This window comes from Myotis yumanensis, unplaced genomic scaffold (genome assembly GCF_028538775.1).
Source record: "Myotis yumanensis isolate MYYU_CA2020_CCGP unplaced genomic scaffold, mMyoYum1.0.hap1 SCAF_22, whole genome shotgun sequence".
Lineage (NCBI taxonomy): Eukaryota > Metazoa > Chordata > Mammalia > Chiroptera > Vespertilionidae > Myotis > Myotis yumanensis.
In genome coordinates, this window is record NW_027223773.1 from 3,469,612 (window position 1) to 3,479,682 (window position 10,071).

Below are 10,071 nucleotides of genomic sequence, written 5' to 3' on the forward strand. Positions count from 1 at the left end.
CTCCCGCAAACACAGGGCTGTTTGGCTTCCTGGATTCTTGCTCTGATTAGGACCCCGCCTCCCGGTCCATTTCTGGGGTCGGGTGTTTAAGTCCGTCTCGCTTCGTTACTCCTGTCGTTGGAGGGTGGCAGCAGCATCTGGAGTTAGGTCGATAGTCATTCCTCATCGTGTTTGACGTTTTGACACCTTTTAAACTCAAAATATCTATTACTTCCAAAATAGAGGTTACTCTGACACCACTTACAGCATCTCCTTCACTCGTATATTTATTTGCCAAACTCCTGTTAAAATCACCCAGGATCGGTGCTCTGATAAACCATAAAACCCAAAGGTTCCCTCCGCCCGGTCCTGGGTCTGAGTGTGTGGCTGTCAGTCATCCCGTGGACGGGCAATACATCTAATCAGTGTCCCTTGTCTTCTGGCTCCCCACTCCCTCCCACAAATAATGCAATATGTCACATTGATGGAATAGGACCATCAAGTCACTTTCACTCCGACATAAAATAAATCCACAGAGATGTGGAGGGAGGGCTTACACATTCTGGACATCCACTAAATAATTACACAAAACACTAACATGCTATTTCCAGGCGTTCATAAAGGAGGGAGGTGTTGACACCGTTCTGCCAGCCAGATCAATTCTATGGTCGGCCAGGCAGCTCCTCTCCTTCCCTACGCCTGTGTTTCCTCCCCTCCAAACCAGGGTCACTGTGCAGGCTTCGCTTCTTAGCAATCAGGAAACGACAATCTATAAAAAGTAAGGGATTCACCTACCATTGCTTACTCTATGGATTGGCTGGTACACGAGCAATTGTTTGCACACCATGTCAACTCTTGAAAGAATGATGCCACGGATGAAGAAAAGAATAGTTTCCACCCCAGCTAGACACCGTGCTAACCCGCCAACGATTTTGAAGAGGGTACATACAGGTCATTCGATTTACTGCAAAGCGTAGATTGAAAGTGCAGGAAGCAACATGAGACTCCATTGCTCAAGAACAAATTCCTCAATCAGGAATTCTGTAAGACTCTTGTAAGATTTCATGTTATCTGTTCAAAATAATTGAGTGCAATCCAGAATCTAAGGGAAAGAATTTATTCTTCTCTTCTGCGGGTAGCCCATTGAAAAGTCAGCGGCTAAGGTGAATGGGTGTTTTTAAAACAAGGAATCACAAAGCGAAGTGCAGAACAGAGCAATGGCCCTTACAAGCATGGACACAATCTTCCTTTGTCCCTAATTTGCATTTGTGTCGTGTTAATGCCAAGGAAATTGGGGCCTTTGTGCTTCTTGGGCTCTCGAGTGCTTGTGGCCACACGGGGCAGGCAACATTGGAAAGAGGATTATAGGGTCACAGAAGAAACAGACTGGGAAATCAATCGAACGGTTACCCCAAAGCTTGTCACATATAAATGAGGTGATTATTTCAGCTCAGAATCTAGTGTTTTTCATGTTGCTTTGTTTAAGCACATGTTTTCAACCAAGAAGAGTAAAAATATTCCAACCAAAAATATTCCAGGAGGCAGGTGGCGGCTTCTCGTTTGTGGAGGGAGAAAAGGAGAAGGCAGAAAACAAAGCCCCAAACTTTCCATCTGCCTGGCATCCTCCCACCAGTACGATGGTGCATCGTTAGCTTTTAACACTGTCTGTGCGGACAATTATAGCACCAGTATCACACTGACGCCTTGTAACTTGGAGTCATTTGAAAACATCCTCCAAGTAATATAACTTTGTGATAAAATGAAATAATTCTATTTATTTTTTTAAAAATATATATGTTTTATTGATTTTCTACAGAGAGGAAGGGAGAGGGATAGAGCGTTAGAAACATCGATGAGAGAGAAACATGGATCAGCCGCCTCCTGCACGCCCCCCACTGGGGATGTGCCCGCAACCAAGGTACATGCCCTTGACTGGAATTGAACCTGGGACCCTTGAGTCCGCAGGCCGACGCTCTATCCACTGAGCCAAACCGGTTCTGGCAAAATGAAATAATTTTAGATTAACCTTGAGATTTTTTTGTTTGTAGTCTTCCCAAAGAGTTCCAGGTAGTAAGGGGAATCCATTTGTATAGTAGATGCCTTAGGTTTTGTAAAACCACAGATTCGTGCTCTTTTTTAAAAATATTTTTTATTGATATCAGAGGGGAAGGGAGAGAGAGAAACATCAATGATGAGAGAGAATCATTGATTGGCTGCCTCCTGCATGCTACCCTAGTGGGGATGGAGCCCGAAACCTGGGTATGTGCCCTTGACCAGAATCGAAGCTGGGACCCTTCAGTCCACAGGCCGATGCTCTATCCACTGAACCAAACCAGCTCGGGCTTTAAATTCTTTATTGTTGAAAGTATTACATATATCCCCTTTTTCCTCCCCATTGTCCTCTCCCGGCCCGCCCCCGGCCCCCCAGCTCGGGCCTTCACCCCCCTATTGTCTGTGTCCATTGGTTGTGCTTATATGCATACAAGGTCTTTGGTTGATCTCTCACCCCCTACACCGCCCCCTTACCCCTCCTGCATGCCCCCTACTGGGGATGGAGCCTGCAACCTGGGCATGTGCCCTTGACCCTGCCTTCCCCTGCCTTCCCTCTGAGGTTTGTCCGATGCGTCTATGTCTCTGGATCTATTTTGTTCATCAGTTTATGTTGTTCATTATATTCCACACGTGAGTGCAAGCATGGGCTACTTATCTTCCTCTGATTGGCTCGTGGCGCTAAAATGACACCGCCCACCAGGTTCCCAGCCTTCAGCAGACGGTACTTTGAGAACCAAGACGACAGATGTGAAAGGCCCTTGTCAGTGAGCAGCTCCTGTCACTCAGAGCTTAAGTTCAGGGGACAGCCTTCAGAAGCGACCTTGAACCCTGCCATCATCTAAATCCATTCAATTTGACCCAGTTTTGCTTGGCGTCAAGGTCAAAAGCACCTGTGGTCTTTGGGACTGAATTTTTTCCACTTCTAAGATTTCCAACGAACAGAGGCATGCTCAGAACATAGCGGGGGTTGGGGTTGGGGGTGGGGGTGCAGCGGGGCAGAAAATCTAGCCCAAACCTTGAATTAGTTGGAACGAAGCTATCAAGATGGAGAATCGTCCTTTCTTTTTAATAGCAAGACAGAGAATGAACATTTTCAGCTTGTTGGATTTTTCAAAGGGGAGATGGGTTAGTGATTTCAACAAAAAGAGTTTTAGTGAATCATGAGACCTCGCAGTTAGCTGTGAGTCATGCTTGCCTGTGGATGCAAAAAAAAAAAAAAAACGCGCTGTAAACAATTGTGAGTGAGTTTTGGGCTCTGGAGCCGGGCAGTCTGGCCTCAAACCCTGGCTCCATCACTTACCGAGTGCCCTTGGGCAAATGTAACCTGCACTAAGTCTCAATTTTCTTGTTTGCAAATGAAGGTCACGGTAAGAGTCCTTACCTTATAGGGTGATCGGGTCAAAAGAGATAATGCTTGCAAATTGCTTGACATGAAGAATGGAACATTTTTTAAAAATATATTTTTATTGATTTCAGAGAAGAAGGGAGAGAGAGAGAGAAACATCAATGAGTGATTGGCTGCCTCCTGCAAGCCCCACACTGGGGAGCCAGCCTGCAAGCCGGTCATGTGCCCTGACCGGGAATCGAACCGTGACCTCCTGGTTCCTAGGTTGATGCGCAACCATTGAGCCACACCAGCCGGGCAGTTTCCTTGTTTTCTTGAACCCCCTGATCTTTACCAGCCATCAGCTAACCAACAAAGACTCTTTCCTCTCAAGAGAAATGTGTTCGCAATAGTACTTGACAAACTGCACTTGGCAAATGATATCTCTTTTTTTTAAAAATATATTTTTTTATTGATTTCAGAGAGGAAGGGAGAGAGAGAGGGAGAGAGAGAAACATCCATGATGAGAGAGAATCATGGATCGGCTGCCTCCCACAGGGCTCCTACTAGGGATCTAGCCTGCAACCCAGGCATGTGCCCTTGACTGGAATCGAACCCAGGACCCTTCTGTCCGCAGGCCGACGCTCTATCCGCTGAGTAAAACCGGTCAGGGCCGCAAATGACCTCTCTTGTGCCAGTTGTCCTCTGTGTGAGATGAGATGTCTAAGTACAGACAGGGTTGGCATCTCCCCAGCGCCTGCACTTTCTGGGAAGAGATGCTGTCACAGACCCTCCGCCTGCCTTTCTGATCAGAGGAAGAGAGATCGTGGTTTTCTGGGGCCCCGCTGCTGCCTTTCTCTGCGCCCCCTCTTCTCCTTGCCTGGCCTGGGCATCCTTGGCTGCCTTGCAGGGATGGGCGGGGCGCGGGTAGGACAGGGGAGAGGCCTGGGGGCCAGGTGCGCTCAGCTCTGCGGGCTCCACCGAGCTGTGTGCTGGGCTCCCCTGGCGGCTCCCAGCTTGTTTTCTCAGGTTTAGTTCACCTGGGAAGCCGTTGGGGTTTTCTGGCTGCTCCTGAGCAAAATGTATTCTGCGCTCTGGGTATTTTGCATTTGGAATGATGCCTTGAATTGCAGCTTAATTTTCTCCTTTTACTTTACTTCTGTGTAATTGGCAAGCTTTCTAATTTTATTGTCTTTGAAAAATACCTTGAAAATATCTTCTTTCCTTAGCACCAGGGGGGAAAAAAACAACACCCAATAACCCCGGGCATAAATCTAACAAAATACGTACATGATACATAGGAGGAAAACTACAAAGTTATTTTTTTAAATATATTCTCATTGACCTCAGAGAGGAAGGGAGATAGATGGAGAGGGAGATAGAAACATCAGTGATGAGAGAGAATCATGGATCGGCTGCCTCCTGCACGCCCCCCACTGGGGATCGAGCCAGCAACCCGGGCCTGTGCCCTGACTGGGTATCGAACCCTGACCTCCTGGTTCCTAGGTCGATGCTCAAGCACTGAGCCACACCAGCCGGGCCAGGAAAGAGAGGGTTGCTCTTGTGCGAAGGTGAAGGTCACCTGACGCGGCTCCTGCAGCTCCGAGATGAACTTCTCAGGATCATTTCCACATGTTCCCAAGAGAATGACTCCAGGGCTATAATGAGTCCTTAAGGCAACACCTCGCCACCCGGAATAGCTCAGAGCCTCTGAGTCCTGCCTTAGCCCGCTCTCCGGAGACTCAGCATCGCCGCCACTCACAACCTGAAAAGTCTGATTTCCCCATCTCCCGCCCCCCACCCCCAATATCAGGAGCACCCAAGTGGATGGGGCTCGTTTGCAATGCAGATGAAGCTGCACTCTCATGGCAAGTGCCCTGCCATTTTTCTCTGGGAAGGGAGCACAAGCATTGTTTGGGTATCAGGGAGATCTGGGCTACGAAATACATTGGCCCGAAGTTGTCACATGCGCCCGAAGAGAAGGGGCGACCACGCCAGCAACACCCTTGGCTGACGTCCAGTGTTCCCTCCTCTTGGGTGAGTGTCTTGCTTCAGATCCCAGGAAGCCGCAGTGCATCACCCCCACAGGCAGATAAGGGGGCACTGTTCATTGTCCTGCGGACAGTCTCCTTCAGGAGCTGCAGGGAGCCCTAGCCGGTGTGGCTCAGTGGATAGAGTGTCTGCCTGCAGACTGAAGGGTCCCGGGTTCGATTCCAGTCAAAGGCACAGGCCCCGGTTGCAGGCTCGATCCCCATTAGGGGGCGTGCAGGAGGCAGCCAGATCCATGATTCTCTCCCATCATTGATGTTCCTCTCTCTCTCTCTCTCTCTCTCTCTCTCTCCCTTCCCCTCTGAAATTAATATAAATAAATAAATAAATAGTAAAAAGAGAGAGAGAGAGAGAGAGAGCTGGAAGGAGCTTGTGAGTATTTCTGAAGGATTCTTGGAGGCACAAAACCAGCTTCCATTTGCGGAAATATCATTTGCTTTCGAGATTGGGCCCCATCTCTCTTTGGGAAACGTGACCATTTCTTTACTTCTTACATTTTATTTTTCTTTCTTTTTTGTAGTCTATGTTTATTGATTTCAGACAGGAAGGGAGCAGGAGAGAGAGATAGAGACATCAATGATGAGAGAGAACAATTGATCAGCTGCCTCCTGCACGTCCCCCACTAGGGACCAACCCTGCAACCCAGGTGTGTGCAATCGAACCCGACACCCTTTGGTCCGCAGGCTGACGATCTATCCACTGAGCCAAACCGGCTAGGGCTACATTTTATTTGCAGTCACAGTTTACATTCAACATAGTTTTGGGTTAGTTTCAGGTGTACAGCATAATAGCCAGATAATCCTATACCTTACAAAGAACATGATCTATTTATTTTCATTTGTTTAAACATATTTTTATTGATTTCAGAGAGGAAAGGAGAGGGAGAGAGAGATAGAAACATCCATGATGAGAGAGAATCATGGATCGGCTGCCTCCTGCACGCCCCACACTGGGGATGGAGCCCGCAACCCGGGCATGTGCCCTGACCTGGAATTGAACCGTGACCTCCTGGTTCATAGCTCGACGCTCAACCACTGAGCCACGCCGGCCGGGAAGAACATGGTCTATCTGAATGAGATACCAAAGTGGCGATTGCATCCCAGCTCACACCCACACGCAGGCTGCCTCTCCCTGTGCACACTTGTCAGAGATCATTCCCGAGCCTTGTACACTCACCAAACAGAGAAAAGCCTTTAAAAGAACACGAGGGAGAAACACCAACTGGTGGAAATGTCTTTAGGAGGCCAGATGGCACCACTTTCCCCTGGGACCTTGCCTGGCACGGTGGGTGGCATTTTGGCTTTCCTGACCAGCTGTGACATCTTGGACTGATTACTGGACTGCCCTCCTCGTCGGTCGGTTCACTGGCCTACATCACGGGCATATTGATCCCTACAGCGTGTGACAGCCCAAGAGTGAACCCGGGTGAACATAAAGCCAATGCAAACGTTGACTGAGATCCTCAGTAGGCATTTCATGTGGCACCCGCGGGGCGAAGGGAACGTTTGAGTGGCGTGCAGCATGCAGAACAGCAGACATCCTCAAATAGAAACAGGACATTCGGTAGAAAACGAAGGAAGTCCAGGTAAACTGTGGACTTTAGTTAACAGTCAATATCGGTTCGCTAATTGTAACGAACTTCCACACTAATGTGAGGTGCTAGTAACGGGGAGACTGTTGACGGGGTGGTGGGGGGCTATTTTACAACTGTAAACTGTAGCTGATTTCTTTTTTGTAAATATATTTTTATTGATTTCAGAGAGCAAGGGAGAGGGAGAAAGAGATAGAAGCATCCATGATGAGCGAGAATCATTGATTGGCTGCCTCCTGCACGCCCTCCCCCGCCACTGGGGATCGAGTCTGCAACCCAGGCATATGCCCTTGACTGGAATGGAACCCAGGACCTTTCAATCCACAGGCCAACGCTCTATCCATTGAGCCACACCGGCCAGGGCCATTTAGCTGATTTCAATGCCAGTGGCTGTTGAGCACAGACTAGAAAATCAGATTTTTCCAATAGAAGCACCGTTGATTTCCTTCCCCCCACCAAAGACGTTCCCACCGCTGCTGGAACACCGTATCGTGCAGGAAAGGGGTAGGAAGCTGTATCAGAGGAAGCCTGAGCGAGTCCATGCAGGCAAGTCTCATGGGTGCCTTAGAGAGGTTAGTTACCTTGATCACAGGTGAGACTTGGGGAGTTAGGCACCTGTAATAACCAAAACAATGTTCCAGAAGATAAATTAGAGGTTCTAGCTGGTTGCAGTAGCACGAGTGATGTTATTTTTAACCTCCCCAGCCAGAGGGACTCGCGTTGCTGTGGTTGTTAGGGAAATTATGTGGCTGCATATTGGCTCCTAATTTAAAAAGTCTTCGGTGGGGGGTGGGGAGGAAATGTCTTGGGGAAAGGTAGAAAACTTTGTAAGCCAGAACTGGTAGGCCAGGTGAGGACTCTACACCTGCTCAGTGTGCCTATTCGTCACTTCATGTATTCCTGGGTGACTGTCGCCATAGCAATGGTGATGCTGGCCAATGCTGGGTCACTGATGGAGGACTCGTGCCGGGTCCGTGATGGAGGCCGGTCCAGGAAGCCCTGGTCAGGACTGCAGGCAGGTGTTGGAACAGCTGGACGCACCGGTAGCCACGGGTGGTGCCAGGGCATGGGGTGGGGAACTTGTGGGCAGAGGGTAATCTGACTGGAGCTTCGGATTTCTGCTACCCCATTGGCGCCATGTTACTATTTGGCAAAATTCTCCCTTTCCCCCCCGCTTGGCATTAGGCTAAGGCTCAGTGTGGCTTCTTGGGCATAGAAAACCTAAAGTCCACGTTCATCAGACGAAAGACATTTCACCCAGCTGGCGTGACTCAGTGGTTGAGCGTCAACCTATGAACCAGGAGGTCATGGTTCGATTCCTGGTCAAGGCACATGCCCGGGTTGCAGGCTCGATCTCCAATAGGGGGCATGCAGGAGGCAGCCGATCAGTGATTCTCTTTCATCATGGATGTTTCTCTTTCTCTCTCCCTCTCCCTTCCTCTCTGAAATCAATAAAAAATATACTTTAAAAAGGAATAAAAAAATAAACTTGAGTCTGTTGCATTTAGGACATGCTCCCTCGAGTCCCGTGTAGACAACAAGCCTTTACTAGTATTTGTTCTTTTCTGTTTCGTTTCCTTTCCCCCCTCTTCCCAGGGTTAACACATCCTGAGTAGAAAGAGTGGGGCTTGGGGGACTCCAGACTCGCTATTTGTTGAGACTGAAGGTCTGACGAGACAGATGCATTTAGTTTGGATGCTGAATTCAGCGGAGCGGAGATCTTATGCTGAGAACTGGGCCGAGGCATAAATGAAATAAAATCAGAAGGCCAGCATTTACCCATGCAGCATGGACTTCCAACCCTGGATGCTAATGAGGCTTTTACTCCGAGTTGACGTGTTTAATCAGGCCTGTTGGTCCATATCGGGAGCTGGAGGAATTATGGTGATTGTGTTGGGGCTGTGCCAACAGGATGTTTGACTGTGTTATCTCGTGCGAACAGAAGTGGCCTGCGGAGCGAGGGGAGCCCCGAGGCGGGGGGAATGATCACGCCTCCCCGCCTCGGTGCAGGGTTGGTGAGAGCCTGGGTCCTGGCACTGGGCTTCCGGAATTTGCTTCCTGAGACTCAGAAGAGCAGGAGGAGATGGGGCTGGGCAAGCCTCAAGGAGGGAGGAGAGGAGGAACCCAGTGGCCCGGAAGACCCAGAGGAGGGAGATGCGGCAGCAGCACCCTACATGGGCCTGCCCATCTCCTTTACAAAGATGTTCACGGTGGGGCTGTGGGATGAAAGGGCAGTGAGAAGTGCTGGGAGGGAAGAGAGAGGGGGGTGAAAAGCTGTATAAATCACCCGGCTGGTGTGGCTCAATGGTTGAGCATCGACTTATGAACCAGGAGGTCGTGGTTCGATTCTCAGTCAGGGCACATGCCCGGGGTTGCTTGCGGGTTTGATCCCCAGTGTGGGGCATGCAGGAGGCAGCCGATCCGTGATTCTCTCATCACTGATGTTCCTATCTCTCTCTCTCTCCCTCTCCCTTCCTCTCTGAAATTAGTAGAATATGTATGTATATATTTAAAAACCACAAATATGCATGCATACATATTCGAAGTCTGTATTTAGACCAGTGGTTCTCAACCTTCCTAATGCCGTGACCCTTTAATACAGTTCCTCATGTTGTGGTGACCCCCAATTTCATTGTTACAAATTAAACATCATTAAAGCATAGTGATGAATCACAAAAACAATGTGTAACTACATATGTGTTTTCCGATGGTCTTAGGCGACCCCTGTGAAAGGGTCGTTCGACACCCAAAGGGGTCGCGACCCACAGGTTGAGAACCGCTGATTTAGACTAAGGAGGTAGGGAGGCACTCCTTTGAGAATCAGCCCACCTGGAACTGAGCGCAAAGTGGAGCAGGGAGCTGCCCAGCTGCCCACCTTTTCTGCCCTACAGCTCCCTGGAGCGGAGGATGCCAACGCTAAGGGCAGAGCCTGAGTCCCACCGAGGCCTCATTGCACAGGGACCGACAGGAGGAAGGAGCCCGTGAGGTGCCCAACCCTGGAAGACCGGCCTGAGAACCAAAGGGCCGGCATTAGGCCACGGAGGAGCAATCTCGGGAGGAGACCGTGGACAAGCAC